The sequence below is a fragment of the Hyla sarda genome, chromosome 12, assembly GCF_029499605.1.
Source record: "Hyla sarda isolate aHylSar1 chromosome 12, aHylSar1.hap1, whole genome shotgun sequence".
Classification (NCBI taxonomy): Eukaryota; Metazoa; Chordata; class Amphibia; order Anura; family Hylidae; genus Hyla; species Hyla sarda.
Window position 1 is genome coordinate 30,166,800 of NC_079200.1, and position 20,018 is coordinate 30,186,817.

Sequence of the window (20,018 nt, forward strand, 5' to 3'; positions counted from 1 at the left end):
AATTCAGCCACTATATGGTCTCATGCTTCTGCCACCTCCAGTATGTGCCATTCAGACACTATATGGTCTCCTCATGCTTCAGCCACTTCCAGACTGTGCCTTTCAGCCACTATATGGTCTCCTCATGCTGCCACAAACTCCAGGCTGTGCCATTCAGCCACTATATGGTCTCTCCTCATGCTTCAGCCACCTTGAGGCTGTGCCATTCAGGCACTATATGATCTCCTCATGCTGCCACAAACTCCAGGCTGTCATTCAGCCACTATATGGTCTCCTCATACTGATGCCACCTTCAGGCTCTGTCATTGTGCCGCCATGTGACATGTGACTCCTTGTTAAATGTGGTCCTTTGTAACCACACGCCGGGGCCCAAGAGACTAAAACTTGGGAGTGTTAGCTAAAATTTAAATTTCAAAATCTTAAATTTCAATGGTCTCCTCATGCTTCTACCAACTCCAGGCTGTGCCATTCAGACACTATATGGTCTCCTCATGCTGCCACCAACTCCAGGCAGTCATTCAGCCACAAATGGTCTCCTCATACTGATGCCACCTCCAGGCTCTGTCATTTTACCGCCATGTGACATGTGACTCCTTGTTAGATTTGGTCCTTTGTAGCCACACTCCGGGGCCCGGGACACTAAAACTTGGGAGTGTAAGCTAAAATTTCAAAATCTTAAATTTCAATGGTCTCCTCATGCTTCTGCCAACTCCAGGCTGTGCCATTTAGACACTATATGGTCTCCTCATGCTTCAGCCACCTCCAGGCTGTGCCATTCAGACACTATATGGTCTCCTCATGCTTTTGCCACCTCCAGGCTGTGTCATTCAGACAATATATGGTTTACTGATGCTGATGGGCCTGGGACATTGCCTACAAACATTTTATGGTAGCACTAGCTAACATAATTCTTCAATTTCAATTTTAAAATTCACCTTTTAATCTTAGGGATTGTGAAGCTCTAGTGTCTACTCCAGGCTGTGTCATTCAGCAACTATATGGTTTAGTGATGCTGGTGGGCCTGGGAAATTACCTTAAATTCCAATTCCAGGCTGTGTCATTCTGCCAGATTATGGTCTCCTCATGCTGCTGCCACCTTTAGGCTCTGTCATTGTGCCGCCATGTGACTAATTGTTATATTGGGTTTTGTAGTCATAAAGTATTGGTTCAAAGTAAACACCGGGACATTAAACTTTGGAATCTAATATAAATCCTAAATTGAAATAAAAAAAAATCTATGTAATCTTTTCAAGACTGAGAACCTGTGGTCGTCGATGTTATATAAGTCTGCATTCACACTTGGTTTTTACATTACGGCTGCCGGATCCGGCTGGGGGAGGGGCAAACCGGTTTCTTCCATACCCCAGCCGGACCAGCGCTGAACTCCATTTACTTTAATGAGCCGACCGTAATCAAACAGTGACTACGGTCGGCTCCTTTTTGACCTGTATGTGGTTTCCTGACCGGACCTAAAACCATAGTATACTGCGGTTTTAGGTCCAGTCACAAAACCGGATATGGGTCAAAAATTAGCTGACCGGAGTCACTGTTTGACTCCGATCGGCTCATTAAAGTAAATGGAGTTCAGCGCTGGTCTGGCTGGGGTAAGGGAGAGCCCAGTTTGCCCCTCCCCCAGCCGGATCCGGCACCCGTAATGTAAAAACAAAGTGTGAATGCAGCCTTACCTGTGGAATTATCACAAGAATCCAATGAAACAGCTTGGAACAATAGCAATGAACCATAACTGATTAAATGAAACATTCACACTTTCATAGTCAGGGGGGGTGCTGAAAGGCAGGGGCTGGAACAGGTGGTACCTCGCCTGCTGGAGGACCGTGGAGGACCGCCAGCTCGATGCTCACCAGAATGGGTACTCAAAAATGTTTAATACATTCTAATTAAATTAAATAAAAATGACATGAAAAAATCTATTTATTCTCTTGAATTTTCTCACCATATGGTCTCCCTGCTGCCACAGGCGCTCTGCAGCAGTTATTCTAATAGCAAAGCCTGTAATCTGCATGTCATACTGAATAACAGTATTATTTCACTAACACAGCACACTCCCTATGTGTGTTAGGACAAGGCAAAGTGTGCTTTGTACTTCTGGACATGCTAGTTGAGAACGCCACCGGCCGGGGCAGTTCCTCCCAGCGGAAGAAATAAAGCAGCGGAAAAACCTTGAACCACAGAAGGAGCATTAGTCTATAACTTGAACAGAGAATACAGATGTGGGGAAACAGGTGTTTCTGAGTTATATGTTAACCCTAACCGCACTATATGAACATCGTTATCCTCATAATTGGATTATCTATCTTATGGGCTGTTTTGCTTGTCGGTACCCTGCTGCATATAGCAAGTAATATTCTTTACTGTAGGACATATACCTAGTGGAGCACATAAACTTAATATTTGTCTTAAGTAAAGAAATGAACATGCATTGAATTTGGTAAGGATCTGAGTGTAATTTATTAGGTATTTTACCAGTAATATGCCAGACCATTTTTTTCATTGTTTCTATAAAAAATTTTTTAACCTGCATGTTATTATTATTTTAACTCTTAAAAGTGTTGACAATCTTCTATGGTGCTCAGCAATTTCTTATTCCCTCCATGTCAGGAGGTGGGACCAAAGATAATCTCCCACACATAATTACTTCCTCCCTTACTTATCTAACCAATCACTGCACAGCACAACACATACTCTTCTCTGCTATGCCGTGACATAGTGTCGGTGAAAGTGCACTGTGCTGGGCTAGGAATTAACATAGTATGCTACAGAAGGCATGTAGAGGGTAAAGAGGTTGCACTAGGACTTAAAAATGTGCTATGTAAGCAGAAATTAAAGAAACAGCAGGACAACAAGGAAAGGGTTACTGTAAGCACTAAGCAGGCTGGTACTGGGCTAGGGGGTGATTTATACAGTACTATAGTATAAGTAGCATGTGGGGGGTAGAAGAGGTTACAGATGCACTGTCTCTGCAAGGTTATATGAGCAGAAAGGAAAAGAACTGCCGCATCAAAGCAAGGAAAGGTTACACTACTGTAATGTCCCACTATGGGTAAAAATCTTGAGCAGCGGATGAACAGTTCTGTCTTTAATGCATTTAACATATTTCCTCATTCTATATGTTTTATATATTTTTTCCCAGTATAGCTGTCGCTGCAAGGTAGAACAAGGGATACTTTCCCACACTACAGTTTGCACACCAGAATGATCGGCTCTGAACACTGTTATATACATAAGACAGAAATTGTAACAGAGTCGCCTGGTAGAGCGTCCATTGCAGGTATAACCAGCAGAATGTTCTCAAAAATTACTGTCTATGCAACATGTTAAAAAGAAGACTTGCTAAACAGATACATAGCTTTATTGCTAGGTCTAGAAGGTATCACATATAATAACATTTTACACAATGCAGTGTGTTCTATTTCTACTTTTATAAGCTATATGTGATATACATCATTGTTCACCAATCATTCCATAGACTTGGTCTGTACTTAAAGTTGCAAATCTAAAGCCGCACAGAAAATCTGGTTCTGCACAAAGAGCATCAAGGAAAAGGGGATTTTCTATTAACCCACTAAGGTGTGTATTGTATTAACCTAATTTTAACAAAATAGTTCATTCTGGATGGAGGCACAAAGATCCATAAGGTGGAAAGAATTAAATTTTACATATCAAAGGATAGGAGCCCCAAAGCAATATAATATGTTCACTCTCCTAAAAACCTATTAAGCCTTGTTATGTCTGTCTCCTCCACAGAGTAGCATAGGGCAGACATGACAAAATGTCCTCATTAAATAGTGATGGAAGGTCTCTTGATGGAACACGTATGATCAGATTGTAAAGTTCACCGACCCTCCTACATCTTACATATTTAGAAAAGTTAAACAGTCTGTTTAATAAAATGTATTTAAAAAAATGTATATATGTATATATATGTGTGTGTGTGTATATATATATATATATATATAAATATATAAATATATATATATATAAATATATATATATATAAATATATATATATATAAATATATATATATAAATATATATAAATATATATATATATATATATATATAAATATATATATATATATATATATATATATATGTATATACACTTATATATTTTTATTTTTCTCTTCCAGACCAAATTTGCCCCTAGTGCAATATAATAGGATTTTACTTCTTACCATCATTGTCAGGTCCTCAGATCCCTTAATGGGATTATCCTCTTTAAAAGTCAGACATTTCCAATCATTTAGCTAAAGCTGAATGTCATAATTCTGTAGAGTTCATGGGGCTGTTTAATGGGCAAATATGACACACGGCTGAAAGATAAAATATTAGTGAGGGAAGTGCAGTCAGAAAGATATTTCACAGCAAGATCCCGCCAAACAACTTTAAAGGGGTTATCCAGGAAAAAACTTTTTTTTATGTATCAACTGGCTCCAGAAAGTTAAACAGATTTGTAAATTAGCAAAAATAGAAGATAGTCAGCTCACCCGGCCACCGCACGGCAAAATAGTCCTCCAAGGGTAAGAAGAAAGCAGGTAGATGCCAGGGATTAAGAAACTTCACCTTTATTCGATTCACGTTAAAAAACATCGACATGGAGAGACTTCAATAAGACAAACGATTAAAATCCCAGGAGTCAGCGCCAAGCATGACGCGTTTCAGGTCATATGACCTTTCATCAGATGCATGGTGGGAAGCAGAAGGGAGAGGGAATATATCCCAACCTCCTAATGGAACAGGTGAGTAAAAGTTACGAACCAGGGATTAACCCTATAATCTCCAAATATAGAGGCTCCCGTCTGCTAGACATTACAGGTGCAAATTTGTGAATCATCAAACAAATCTAAACATAGTTACAACATATATATAAACAATGTATATGAGACCTGCAAGTTTTAAAGAGACACAAACTGTATATCTAGAGGAAAAAAGGTAATCAACCTACTAGTAGTTATTAATTAAATTACAAAAAGTAATATATCTCAAACACCAGTGGTAACATGAAATATAAATAATGTAGAATGACGTCCAATTTTAGATTTAACCCATGTGGTTGGAAAGTACGCAAAGAGTAAATCCAAAAGATTTCCCTATTACGTAATAATTTGATGCGGTTGCCACCTCTATCGTGTGAACAAACAATCTCAATGCCTGAGAATGAAAAATGGGCTACACTACCATCGTGAACATTTTTTAAATGTTTTGAAACATTTGATGCGTTAGTGTATAAACTACTGCCAAGAGCTCTAAGATGTTTCTGGATGCGTTTTTTCAAAATTCTCTTAGTGCTGCCAATGTATGATTCATTGCAGCTTTTGCAATCTATTTTATATATTACATAAGTGGATTCACAATTGATAAATTGTTTTATCGACACAGAATTCGAATCCGGAACTAAAATCGTAGAGGTCTTAGCAGCATGTTCACACACGACACATCTGGGTAAACCGCATTTAAAAAATCCATTTAATTTTAACCATGGACGGGAACAGGCAGTGGAGAGGGGAGGCAAAGCACTGGGAGATAGAAGATTGCCTAAATTAGGAGCCCGTCTACTCGAAAAATGAATGCCATTTTTTAAGTATTTATTAAGAATGGTGTCCTGGCACAAGATAGGTAAGAATTTGTTCATAATAGATTTGGTACTATTAAATTCTAAACTATAAGTAGTAGTAAAAGTGGGATTCGATAAAATTTTCGAGGATGTCTGATTGGGTTTAGAAATAAGAAGGCTATCTCTAGATTTTTGCAAAACTTTCCGTTTGGCTCTGTTCAGACACCAGGGCTGATAACCCCTCTGACCCAAACGTTGAGAAATATTGTCCGATTCTATTTGAAAAGATTCATCTGAGGAACAGTTTCTGCGAGCACGAGTCAGTTCCCCAACCGGAACAGCCAGTACTGTATGTTTGGGGTGACATGACTCTGCACGCAGAATAGTGTTACCTGCAGTAGATTTTCTATATGTAGAAGTGTGAACACGTCCCTGTCTGCTATCGAGTAAGATATCTAAAAATGGAGTGGTGGATTTGTGCCAGGTTGATGTAAAAAAACAAATTATGAGGGTTATTGGTAACATAATCAACGAAACAGGATGCACTATGTTCAGAGGATGACCATATTATGATGACATCATCGACATATCTTCCATACCAAACAATGTTGGAAAAGAAGGGGTTAATGTCACAAAATATATACTGCATCTCCCACCAGTGGACAAAGAAATTGGCCACCGAAGGGGAGGATTTAGCCCGCATTGAGGCACCCGTCCTCTGAACATAGTATTGATCCTGGAACTTGAAAAAATTATGAGTTAATATATAGCTCAATGCATCAAGAACAAACTGGCACAAGTCATCACTGTATGTGGAAAAATTATTGATGATATCAAAGTGATATCAAAGTGAATGAGGGAGAGAGAGATTCGATGTCCATCGTAAGCCACGAGTAAGATGTATGCCATTCAATTTGATTCATTATCGAAAGTAAATGTTGGGAGTCTTTAATATGGCTAGGACAGGTAGAGACAAGGGGTTGGAGAAGTAAATCGACCCATTCACAAAGGGGTTCATTAAGGGAACCGATTCCCGCCACTATGGGTCGCATGGCTCCAGAAAGTTAAACAGTTTAAAAAAAATCTTAATCCTTTCAGTACTTATGAGTTGATGAGGTTAAAGTTGTTCTTTTCTGTCTAAGTGCTCTCTGATGACACGTGTCTTGGGAACCGCCCAGTTTTGAAGCAAATCCCCATAGCAAACCTCTTCTAAACTGGGCGGTTCCCGAGACAAGTGTCATCAAAGAGGACTTAGACAGAAAAGAACAACCTTAACTTCAGAAGCTCGTAAGTACTGAAAGGATTAAGATTTTTTTTATAGAAGTAATTTACAAATCTGTTTAACTTTCTGGAGCCAGTTGATATATAAAAAAAAAAGAGTCCGGAAGTTTATTGTTCCGAATGCTGCGTGCAGGCTTCCATGTTTAGGGCCGCCCCTCGTGATGTCACGCCCGTCCCCTCGTGACATCACACCCGCCCCCTCAACGAAAGTCTATGGGAAGGGGGCGCAACATTTTATCCCCTTTGGATAGGGGATAAAATGTTTTTGCCCGGAATACCCCTTTAACTATAGATATACCTCCAAAGAACTATTATGATACAGACCCTCACATGACTAATGGATATAAACATCAGCAAACAACATGGACAATACACACACCTTCTAATAAAAATGCTATATATATATATATATATATATATATATATATATATATATATATATACGCACACCTTAAAAACCTATGGCTGGCATTTATCATTGTCTTCAGACTGTTTTTTGTGTCTAGCAAAGCTGCAAAGAAGGCGCAAGCAGGGATTTTTTGGGGGCCTTTTGGTTTACACATTTCTGCTGATTTTGAGTTGCAATCCACAGATTTTGGCAATACGCATGTTATGGAAGGGTTTTATGAACTGTGCCTTTTTGTGAAAAGGCGCAAAAAAGGTGCAAAGCCACTGAAAAGTCTCTAAAACATCATCAGCTCAGACTTAGCTTAGCTTTTTGGTGTATGTGAAGAGATCCATTTTTAGAAAATGTGACCTGCACAAAATGTATCAAATGCTCTGCGACCATTTAATAGATTTGGCGCTCCTACACATTACCAGCACACAAAAAAAAAGATGTAGAGAAATGCTTCACTTACACCTGTAATGATAAATGCCGGCCTATGACTATGTATATGTACTCCTAAAAAGATGTATGTAAATCATCAAATAATTATGACAATGAAACCTTAAAGCGCACCCGCATCACTCAGTACCTAATCCTGACCATGTACATCTAATTTTTATGTCTAGCACCTTTATTTATTTTTTTATTACACTTTTAATTTAGTTAAGTAGTCTGAATTCCTCTCAAATGGAGGGGGCGTGGCCTCACTGTGCAGGTCTCCGCCCCCTCCCTCAGTATGCTGTCTGCTCACATCTCCACTAGCATTAGCAAAACTACAACTCCCAGCTTGTCCTCACTGACAGTAGCAGGACACAAGCTGACAGTGGGAGGATTTTTCCTCCAGCTCTGAGCCCTGCGGTCACAGCTGTCAATCAAGGAAGTGTGTCCATGACATAGGTGATGACGCATGGACACAGCAGGACTAGTATGTGTCCAAGCAGGTAGGGGGGGGCAGTTGTTTGACTGGATTTTTCAGTATGAAATACTGAAAATGTTCTACTGAAAGCAATTGTAAAACCTATTGGTTATACATGCTTTACAACATATCAAAAGTTTTTGTACAGTGCCCATTTAAGTATTACTACAACAAGGTTTACTATACATTCACTGTCCAAGTTATTAAGTACACCTTGTTGGGTTGGGCCCCCATTTGCCTTCATTCTTTGTTTCATACTTTCTACAAGGTGCTGGAAACTACAGCTCCATATGGACATGATGACATCACACAGTTCCTCCATATGGACATGATGACATCACACAGTTTCTCCATATGGACATAATGACATCACACAGTCCCTCCATATGGACATGATGACATCACACAGTTCACGGACATGATGACATCACACAGTTCCTCCATATGGACATGATGACATCACACAGTTCACGGACATGATGACATCACACAGTTCCTCCATATAGACATGATGACATCACACAGTTCCTCCATATGGACATGATGACATCACACAGTTCACGGACATGATGACATCACACAGTTCCTCCATATGGACATGATGACATCACACAGTTCCTCCATACGGACATGATGACATCACACAGTTTCTCCATATGGTCATAATGACATCACACAGTCCCTCCATATGGACATGATGACATCACACAGTTCACGGACATGATGACATCACACAGTTCCTCCATATGGACATGATGACATCACACAGTTCCTCCATACGGACATGATGACATCACATAGTTGCTGTAGATTTGTCGGCTGCACATCCATGATGAGCATTTCCTGTTCCACCACATCCCAAAGGTGATCTATTGGATTGAGATGTGGTGACTGTGGAGGCCATTAGAGTCCAGTGAGCTCATTGTCAAGTATGAGATGTTGTGATCTTTGTGACATGGTGCGTTTTCCTCCTGGTGGGAGTAGCCACCACAAGATGGGTCCACTGTAGTCATAAAGGAATGGACATGGTCAGCAACAATACTCAGGTAGGCTGTCGATGATGCTCAATTTGTTCTAAAGGGCCCAAAGTGTAAGAAGAAAATATCCCCCTACAGTTACAACACCACCACCAGCTTTAATCTGTTGATACAAGGCTGATAGGATCCACGCGGAGGATGGTCCGTATAGCTCGGTATGCGCTTTGTCAGGCCCCGTGCGATACGGACCATCGCCTGCTGTCTTGAACACCCCCACCGTTTTCCACCTCCCACACTGTCTTCGTCCCTACAATAAAGGATCCCGATGACGCCTTCAAAACAGTGAGTGCACTAGTTTCTTCTTTCTTCGGTGTATATGCTTTGTTGCCCTAATTGAAGAGTAGCACCCTGCAGTGGATTCATGTGTAGCGACTCACCTGCTAGAAGCCCGGTGCTGAGTATACAGGGGAGACAGAGAGCGGCATTGAGCTAGTGCCGGACCCACTATTCTTTTGTGTTCAGTTTATTTGAATTACTGTTGCCTTTCTGTCATCTCAAACCAGTCTGCCTATTCTATTGATCACAGCAGTCCAAATACGAACAAACAGAGTGTTTATTGTTAAAAACGAACAAAGTCTGTATCGGGCTCTTCATTACTCAAGAGTTGCTTGATGAAGAGCCCGGTACGGGCTTGAATCGCTATACTATTTAAGAATTAAACACTCATTCTTTATCCATACTTGGATACCTGTGATCGATCGGGAGAAGCGCCCATACGAGGTTCAACCTTTTCTTTTGGGTTGTGAATTCTCTTAACGTCACGTCCACAACTATATGAATAGCAGCCGTTTGTGTTGCTATTTTTTGTAAAACTTAAGACAAAGAAGAAAGAGGGGTAAAACTTATCTCAAAGTATAAAATACAATTCAAGAGCTTATATTTACAGATGATTCTTTTTTATTCTAGTTCCAAATGTTCTTTTAAGATGCAATAATTCTGACCGATAAGGACCATAAAAGCCTCCAGTGCAAATGTCAGCAGGAAGGTTGGCAGGCTTAAAATCCTACCGAGATGTTATTACTTTAATATAAAGAAGATTAGGTGGCAGTCTCCGAAATAATATACTTAGTATTCAAGCAACACATCAAGAATTTCAACATTTCTATTAAGTAAAGGATCCTGTCGTTGAGCAGTGGAAACTTTCACAATGGAAGGAGGAAAATGTCACTAACCGTTACCGATGAAATACACTGCCTACAACTTCTATGACAGCTCCGAAATGATATCAACCTCTCTACCTCTTATCAATGAACAGATCATTGAACGCACTGAATCTTAAAGGGGTACTCCGCTTTTTTTTTTTTATCAGTTTGTGCCAGAACGTTAAACAGATTTGTTAATTACTTCTATTAAAAAAATCTTAATCCTTCCAGTACTTATTAGCTGCTGAATACTACAGAGGAAATTATTTTCTTTCTCAAACACAGAGCTCTCTGCTGACATCACGAGCACAGTGCTCTCTGCTGACATCTCTGTCCATTTTAAGAACTGTTCAGAGCAGCATATGTTTGCTATGGGGATTTTCTCCTACTTTGGACAGTTCTTAAAATGGTGTCAGCAGAGAGCACTGTGCTCGAGATGTCAGCAGAGAGCACTGTGCTCATGATGTCAGCAGAGAGCTCTGTGTTCCAAAAATAAAAGAATTTCCTCTGTAGTATTCAGCAGCTAATAAGTACTGGAAGGATTAAGATTTTTTAATAGAAGTTATTTACAAATCTGTTTAACGTTCTGGCACCAGTTGATCTAGGAAAAAAAAAAAAAAGCTTTCCACCGGACTACCCCTTTAATAATGTTCTATAAATAATTCAATAATTCAACACGTCTAAGTTTCTAGAGGCTCAAAAGACTGACCTTGATATAGATTTTATGGTTTACTTACAGTTCCATAGACAGAGAAACTCATTAGTAGGAACCCGTTTTAATTTGGGCATGTATCGCCTTTAGGCTAAGAAAAATACAACATGGTAGAAAGTACATGGATTGGCAATAAAGGTATATGGTACCCGGCATGAATTTTCACAAAGTTACAGCTGTAGTTGTATCTGTGCCTGCCAAACATACATTCACTTAGATACCAGGGTTAAAGAGAACCTGTATACACTTTATAAAAAAGAAGTTAGTGGTATCTATTTACAGTATGGTGATCGCCCCCCCCCCCCCCGTTCCGTAGATGTATAGGTCTATCTATATATGTGATTGCGATCACCATACTATCATCAACTCCCCTTAAAGGGGTACTCCATCCCTAGACATCTTATCCCCTATCCAAAGGATAGGGGATAAGATGTCTGACTGTGGGGGTACCGCCGCTGAGACCCCTGAGAATCTCTGTGTAGCACACCTCCCATAGACTTGCATTGAGGTGGCATGGTGTGATGTGGTGTGATGTCACAAGGGGGCGTGGTCATGACATCACGACCCCCACCGCCGGCACCCAGCATTCTAAACGAATGCTGGGTGCCAGCGGTGGGGGTCCTGACGTCACGACCACGCCCCCTTGTGACATCACACCATGCCCCCTCAATGCAAGACTTGTATTGAGGGGGGGGGGGGTGATGTCATAAAGGGCGTGGTCATGACGTCATGACTCCCGCCGCCCGCTCCAATCGTTCGGAGCAAAATGTTCCAAACAATGGGGCAGTGGAGTACCCCTTTAACTACCTACAGTATAAATGCCATTATATTATTTTATTCAAAAAGACATGTCCTCTTTAAATTAGAGGTTACCTTACTTTTACCCAACACTTTCTCAATAACAAAGAAATATTTTAGTACTGCTTCCAATGTATATTTTCACAAAATGGGCAAGATCCAAAGTTATACCCTATCCACAGGATAGCTGATCAGTGGTGGTGGTAGTGGGGGGTTGGGGGGGTCTGACTTCTGGGAGCCCCACTGATCCCGAAAACAGAGGAAATTTGACCCCAAACAAATAGAGCGTCATGGCATACAGTATGTGCAACTGGCACCCCATTAATTGTTTATGGGGCATCCTAACATTACCTGTGCTGTAGTGCTGTTTGTATGTGTTTCCATGATATTTGATCAGTGTGAATTTACATTTACCATACAGAAGGACATCAGCCATTAATTCCTGATATCTACAAATATCACTATGGGAACTCTAAACAGTTGTCCATTTTCTCTTGCAGTTGATATGGAAATCCCTCTGTGATGTCCCAGTACGGGATATAGTCCCGTACAGTACTTAGGCCCTGTCAGGGTGAGTCCCTCTGTGTCCTAGGGGCCCTCCTGCAGAGTCTCCCCCATTGTGTTATCTGTATATTAGATGTATTAGGTATAAAGGACCTTTAAGGACCTTTGAGTTAGTCACATGATAATGTGCTCACATGATGTGTTTGTTACCACGAGAGCACCAGCTAACCAGGTGACCTGCAGCTTGACCTATGGGCTTCTGGCTCAGCCCCCCTTTACAAGAGGGGCAGCCATTACAATTTATCTCTTAGATCCTAAGGCACAGTAAAGACCAGACGTCTCAGAGCTAGTGTCCAGCAAATCTGGAGGCTTCAAGCCACCTACAGCCACATGCCCGTAAGTCAAGTAGTCTATGTCCACTGTCACTACCTACAGTCAAGTCAAGTCTACAGTCAAGTCTATTATAGTCAGTGTGCAGGGCCGGATCATCATTGGCGCTCATGTAGCGCCTGCTCCGGGCTCGCAGGGGCCCCCCGTCACATTCGGGACATCCCTGTGTCCCGAAAAATCTTTTCAGGACACAAGGATGCCCCGGTCACCTCTCTGCGGCCCCGCGTTTACTTAAAAAATGCAGGGGCCGCCGGGAAGTAGCGCGCATGGTAAATCACCACTCACCAGCGGTACGTCATCTTCAGTGCTCCGATCACTGCTCCTCTCCGGTCCCGGGACCTACTGCTATGGCCCATAGGCCATAGCAGTAGATCATGACCCCGGACCGGAGGAGTGGTGGTCAGAACACTGGGGCAGTAAACAGGCATACAGCCTCCAGCCGTACACTGTATATGGCTGAAGGCTGTATGTCTGTGGGGGAACATAATGCACCTAATGTGGGGAGCTATACTGCACCTAATGTGGGGAGCTATACTGCACCTAATGTGAGGAGCTATACTGCACCTAATGTGGGGGAACTATACTGCACCTAATGATGGGAGCTATACTGCACCTAATGTGGGGGAACTATACTGCACCTAATGTGGGAACTATACTGGACCTAATGTGGGGGAACTATACTGCACCTAATGTGGGGGAACTATACTGTACCTAATGTGGGGGAACTATATTGCACCTAATGTGGGGGGAACTATACTGCACCTAATGTGGAGGGAACTATACTGCACCTAATGTGGGGAACTATACTGCACCCCAAATGTGGGGGAACTGTACTGCACCCCTAATGTGGGGGAATTGTACTGCACCCCTAATGTGGGGGAACTGTACTGCACCCCTAATGTGGGGGAACTGTACTGCACCCCTAATGTGGGGAAACTGTACTGCACCCCTAATGTGCGGAGAACTGTACTGCACCTAATGGGGGTGGAACTGTACTGCACCCCTAATGTGCGGGGACTTATACTGCACGTAATGTGGGGAGCTATACTGCACCTAATGTATACCATCGTAATGAAGTGCTCCGTCTTCCATGCAGCCTTAATCTGGCCCTGTCAGTGTGGCTGTTCTAAAGTCTGTCAAAGTCACTACAAGTCCAAGCAAGCTGCGAGGTCCTGTGTTACTGCCCACCTCTCAGGGATCCTGGCCTAGCTGTAAAGACTATTTCTATCTGTCTAGCTCAGTATAGCTACCATTAACCCTAACCTGGTCTTGGACTATTATTGACCTGTCTAACCTTGGGATGGCGGTGCTACCATTCGGGTGGTTACCATGAAAACCACGCCCTGGCATCACGAACATTTAGGGGTTAATAACACTTGGCCCCTGGGCTACAACATCTGCCCCATACACCTCACCTTCACACCCCGTGGCTCACCCCCACCTCCATCCTGTTGTCTGTGAAATATTCTCACTTTGTGCACACGCTTGACAGTCTAACATGGTCCCTTTCATCTGCGGAGAACAGACAGCACTTTTCATAGATATTCTGTTCATGGTATATCATCTGTTTGAAACAAAGCCTGTGGGCATGCCAGATACACTTCTCCCAAGGATCAATGATCCCTATTTTTAGCAGTATCCTAGCTATGGTTACTGTGCAGTTAAGCATATTGCTCCAGGGCATCTGAAAGTACAGATCTATACATACCACTAAAAATGTACTGCGTATAATGTATTCATGGATTAATTCAAAAGGTGGAAAAAGAGAGACTCTAAGAACACCATAAGCTGGTAAGAGCAGAGATAACATCAAATGTTAACGGCAAGCTTCATGCTTTTATTTATTTCTCCTGTTTAAACATCTATTATTACATTTACTGTGTTGTTTTATGCAGCTATGTCTTACAGTTCAGCAATATTGGTATTTTTTGTCTAATGGTTTGTGTCCTGGTCCCAGTGATTTAGTGGCCAGATCTTCAATGACCATTTTCTTAGTATCTTAGTCCCCGATTTCCAGTTCTTTAGTGTTCTGTTCCAGTTCTTTTGTGTTTGAGTCACAGTTCTTTTGTGTCCTAGTCTATGATTTCCAATTCTTTAGTCTTCTGGTTTCTGATTACAGTTCAACAATATGGACGACAAACATCTTTGAACTGCCTTTACTCTGTATGGCTTGTGTCCCGGTGTCAAGGTTCGACCGAGGTGAGGCATTAAAATGTGAGTGACATCTGCTGCATATGGCTAAGGGCCGGCGCAAGAGATTCACACCAGACACAGGATGTTGGTATAATATCTCCTTTCTCTCAGCATACTCCCTAAGGAGCTGCCCCTAAGGAGTTCTGCTTTAATCCAGGAAATACAGTGGGTTTTTACATTGTGCAAAGAAGGAGGTTTAGTTATGACATCACAATTAGCATGTTACATTTTGATTGGTCGTTCGATTATTGTGTCCGTATATATTAGCATATCTAGTGTCCATTCATTTCTTTCTTGGCCAAAGTTCACTTATGCAGCCCTCTCGCTCTTTGCCCTTCTTATACAATCAGCATCTTCCTCAAATGTTTTGACTCCCGACGCCTCATCTTGGGTCTTCTAGCGTTGTTCCAAGGTTATTTAGTCATGAGTAGATTGCAATCATAGGAACATGGTGCATAGTTTAAAAAGTAGGTAACAGATATCTTTTTTCAACACTAAAAATTACATATAAATACAGAAGTATTAATGTATATATTGATCGGCAGTCAGAATCATTTTGATCAACTTGACACCGCTCCCTCATGTCAAGAGGTCTACTCTACTGGTCTCTGGTCCTAGTGATTTAGTGTCCAGATTTTCAATTACTATTTCTTTAATGTTCTAGTCTTTCATTTACTGTTCTATAGGGTCCTGGTTTTCAATTCTCAGTTCTTTAGTGTCCTGGTCTCAAATACCAGTTCTTTAGTGTCATGGCCAACAATTGTCAGTTCTTTAGTCACACACTTCCCAGTTCTTTAATGTCCTGATCTATGATGCCCAATTTTAGGGTGTCCTTGTCTTAGTTTCCGAGTTCTTCAGTGTCCTGTCTACCATTCCCAGGTCTTTAGTGTTCTGGTCTCTGATGACCAGTGCTTCAGTGCCCTTTTCTCTAGAGCTTGGGGCCTGGTTTCCAATTCCCAGCATTTTGGTGTTCTGTGTGTCATTACCAGGGGGTGGACAGGGAGAGTGTTCCCTAAGCTGTTCCTAGAAACAATCTCCCTGTCTACTTGCCCATCTGCCCTAAACAGCGGATCGACAACCACGGTGCCAGTCCCTCCCTGTGCTAAAGTGCATTGGGTGTAAAGGTACACAAATAATACTGAACATAGTTGGGAACAGGTCAGAAACATGACGGGAAAACAACCAGATAAACCAGACAGGATATAAATATACAAAAAGTGCAGGATATAGCATAATAACATACCATTCAGAAACCAGAATTCAAGATAAATGGCAGATATGAATAAATGAACAAGACTAGATTTGGAATAAGTATACAGCAGAAACCAACAGACATTACACTGTCCAGTGGGATGACTTCTCAAGTCTTGTTGATTCCGGCAGATTCGTGCTCAAGATCCTGTACATAGTGTAAGACCCAGTATTTAGTGTAAGAGTCTCAGGTGGTCAATGATTTCATACATCAATACCTATATGTAGTGGTCACCTAGATACTTACTTGCTCATGGTCCGACTGCACTAAAGCTTCCCGTTTCTCAGTGCAGGAAAGACATGTAACAATACATCTTCTCTTCCCTATAACAGGAAAGAGTGGCTGTCATAGAATAGCCACCCCATTTATATTCTTTGTGCTCTGTGGGAACATTGTGAACTCCTGGCGATCACACCAATAGAAGTACCCGGTTATGATCCTGTTAGGCAGGGTAGACAGCTGTATACTACATAGCTGGCTTTCTAACCTTCAGAACCCCCCTCAGTCTAGCTCTGATATCAAAACCCCAGTGTCATATGTCTATAGAAGGTATTTTCAATACATAAAGTAAATTGGATCACAAGCAAATAAAACAGAAACTGAAAATTGTCCCCTACTTAAAGGATAGTGAATAAGATGTCTGATGATCTCCCTGCTGCCCCGGGTGTTCATTTAGAGCATCTAGTGCTGCACCAGAGGCTTGTGACATCATGGCCACGGCCCCTAAATGCAAGTCTATGGGAGAGGGCCTGTCGGACTTGCATTGAGGGGGCATGGCCGCAACGTCACGAAGTTCACTCCGTGTACCAGATGTCTGGCGTGCCGCAGCCAAGATTGCAGGGGTCCCCAGCAGCGGGACCCCCGCAATCAGACATCTTATCCCCTATCCTTTCCATATGTCTAGCAGAGTACCCCTTTAAATACGACCAATTTTACTCTCTAGATATTCACATTCTGGTCACACCGCTGTATGCGACACAATATATATTAATAACATTATACAGAGGTATTGCATTATTACAACTGGTGTACAAACTCTTAAATAATGGAACATCTCTGGAAGACAGGCTGCAGGCAGGAGTTGAGGGGAATAGGACACACTTCATTGAAAGTCAAAACAGATGCTATGGGTCAGAATTCAGGAGGGAGAAGGCCGCGTAGTGAATACTCCACGTTTCTCTAGACTGGCACAGACTTTCTCAAAAGATGGTATTTCTTTTATTAACATTGTATGTTCCACATTAACCGTTCCCTATTACTTAAGAATTAACTCTTTTCACACCCTCAAATAACTAGAGTGAGGTGGAGAAAAAAAAGGAAAGTATTAAAAGAGCAAGATGGCTCTATAATGGTTAAACGGATCTGCAATTTGCCTTTCAACAGATCTATAATCTTCCAGCTGTTACATATAGTTCATGAATAAACTAACAGTATTCCACTACAGTTTCTAAACCACTAAGTCGGCAATGAAGGGGTCATACCATAACATGCAAAATCACACGGTATTAAGTGCGAAAGAACCACAAAACACCATGTTAAATTGTTTAAGCCTATGACGAAGGCATATAGAGGGTTGCAGAATGAAATAGTGGTAAATAGTCACCAAATAATAAGCAGAAATCTAGATATATTTAGCAATGTCCGTATAGAAAGAAAAAGTCACAGGCAACTCACCATTTCTTCAATGCTTCAACTTTATTCTTAGGTTCGTGCAGGTAAAGCGGCTCCACGCTGCACCGGTGTGCTGAGCGCTGAGCGCTAGTGCGTTGTGATTACAGAAACAGCTGTAGTCACAACGCACTAGCGCTCAGCACACCAGTGCGGCGTGGAGCCGCTTTACCTGCAAAAACCTAAGAATAAAGTTGAAGCATTGAAGAAATGGTGAGTTCCCTGTGACTTTTTCTCTCTATACAGACATTGTAACATGAAGCTATATTTCCTTACAAGAGCACCACCATTCATGCAATCAATCCTAACACAAGCCACAGTCTAGTGAGAGAGAAAGTCACGGGAAGCAGGGCTAGCAGTGCCAACATAACTTGCTTTTCTCTTGACACGTAGTGCTAGATATATTTAGTTCACCTACAACCCAATGGCAATCCACTACTGATGGAGCAAACACCACCCCCAATCCAAAACTGCCAGAAAAGTTCTGGATCAGTACCGGAACTGTAGGTGAAAATCTGTTAGAATTCCATTATCTCTCCAGTACATCCTGTTTTTAGGAACAGACATTTAGAAGGGGTAACAACACATACCAAACAATGGACCTGGTCATTTCATTAAAATAGGTCCATTTTACAGAGATAAAGACTAGTGTTGCTCGCGAATATTCGCAAAGCGAATTTTATTCGCGAATATCGCATATTCGCGAATTCGCGAATATTCGCGAATATAGCACTATACATTCGTAATTACGAATATTCGTGTTTTTTTTTTCACAGTACACATCACAGTGATCATCCCTCTCTCCTTCTAGCTTGTTTGGTGTAAAGAAGGCTCTAATAGTACTGTGTGAAACTGTCATGCGAATTTTCGCACATGCGAATATTAGCATATGCTAATTTCCGCATATGCGAATTTTCGTTTGTGTAATGTTTATGCAAATGTTCGCATACGCGATTTTTCGTGCATGCGAAACTAAAACGAGGATATTGCGAATATGCGAATATTCGCGAATATAGGGCGAATATTCATCCATATATTCGCAAATTCGAATATGGCCTATGCTGCTCAACACTAATAAAGACAATTTTGTAATTTAGGGTGATCATACATTATACACTGCTAAAAAAATAAAGGGAACACTAAGATAACACATCCTAGATCTGAATGAATGAACTAATCGTATGAAATACTTTCATCTTTACATAGTTGAATGCGCTGACAACAAAATCACACAAAAATGATCAATGGAAATCAAATTTATCAACCCATAGAGGTCTGGATATGGAGTCTCACTCAAAGTCAATGTGGAGAACCCCACTACAGGCTGATCCAACTTTATGTAATGTCCTTAAAACAACTCAAAATGAGGCTCAATAGTGTGTGGGGCCTCCACGTGCCCGTATGACCTCCCTACAACACCTGGGCATGATCCTGATGAGGTGGGGGATGGTCTCCTGAGGGATGTCCTCCCAGACCTGGACTAAAGCATCCGCCAACTCCTGGACAGCCTGTGGTGCAACACGGCATTGGTGGATAGAGCGAGACATGATGTCCCAGATGTGCTCAATCGGATTCAGGTCTGGGGAACGGGCAGGCCAGTCCATAGCATCAATGTCTTCCTCTTGCAGGAACTGCTGACACACTCCAGCCACATGAGGTCTAGCATTGTCTTGCATTAGGAGGAACCCAGGGCCAACCGCACCAGCATATGGTCTCACAAGGGGCCTGAGGATCTCATCTCGGTACCTAATGGCAGTCAGGCTACCTCTGGCAAGCACACGGAGGGCTGTGCGGCCACCCAAAGAAATGCCACCCCACACTATTACTGACCCACTGCCAAATCGGTCATGCTGGAGGATGTTGCAGGCAGAACGTTCTCCACGGTGTCTCCAAACTCTGTCACGTTTGTCACATGTGCTCAGTGCAAACCTGCTTTCATCTGTGAAGAGCACAGGGCACCAGTGGTGAATTTGCTAATCTTGGTGTTCTCTGGCAAAAGCCAAACGTTCTGCATGGTGTTGGGCTGTAAGCACAACCCACCCCCCCCCCCTGTGGACGTCGGGCCCTCATACCACCCTCATGGAGTCTGTTTCTGACCATTTCAGTGAACACGTGCACATTTGTGGCCTGCTGGAGGCCTGATGGTTTTGCAGGGCTCTGGC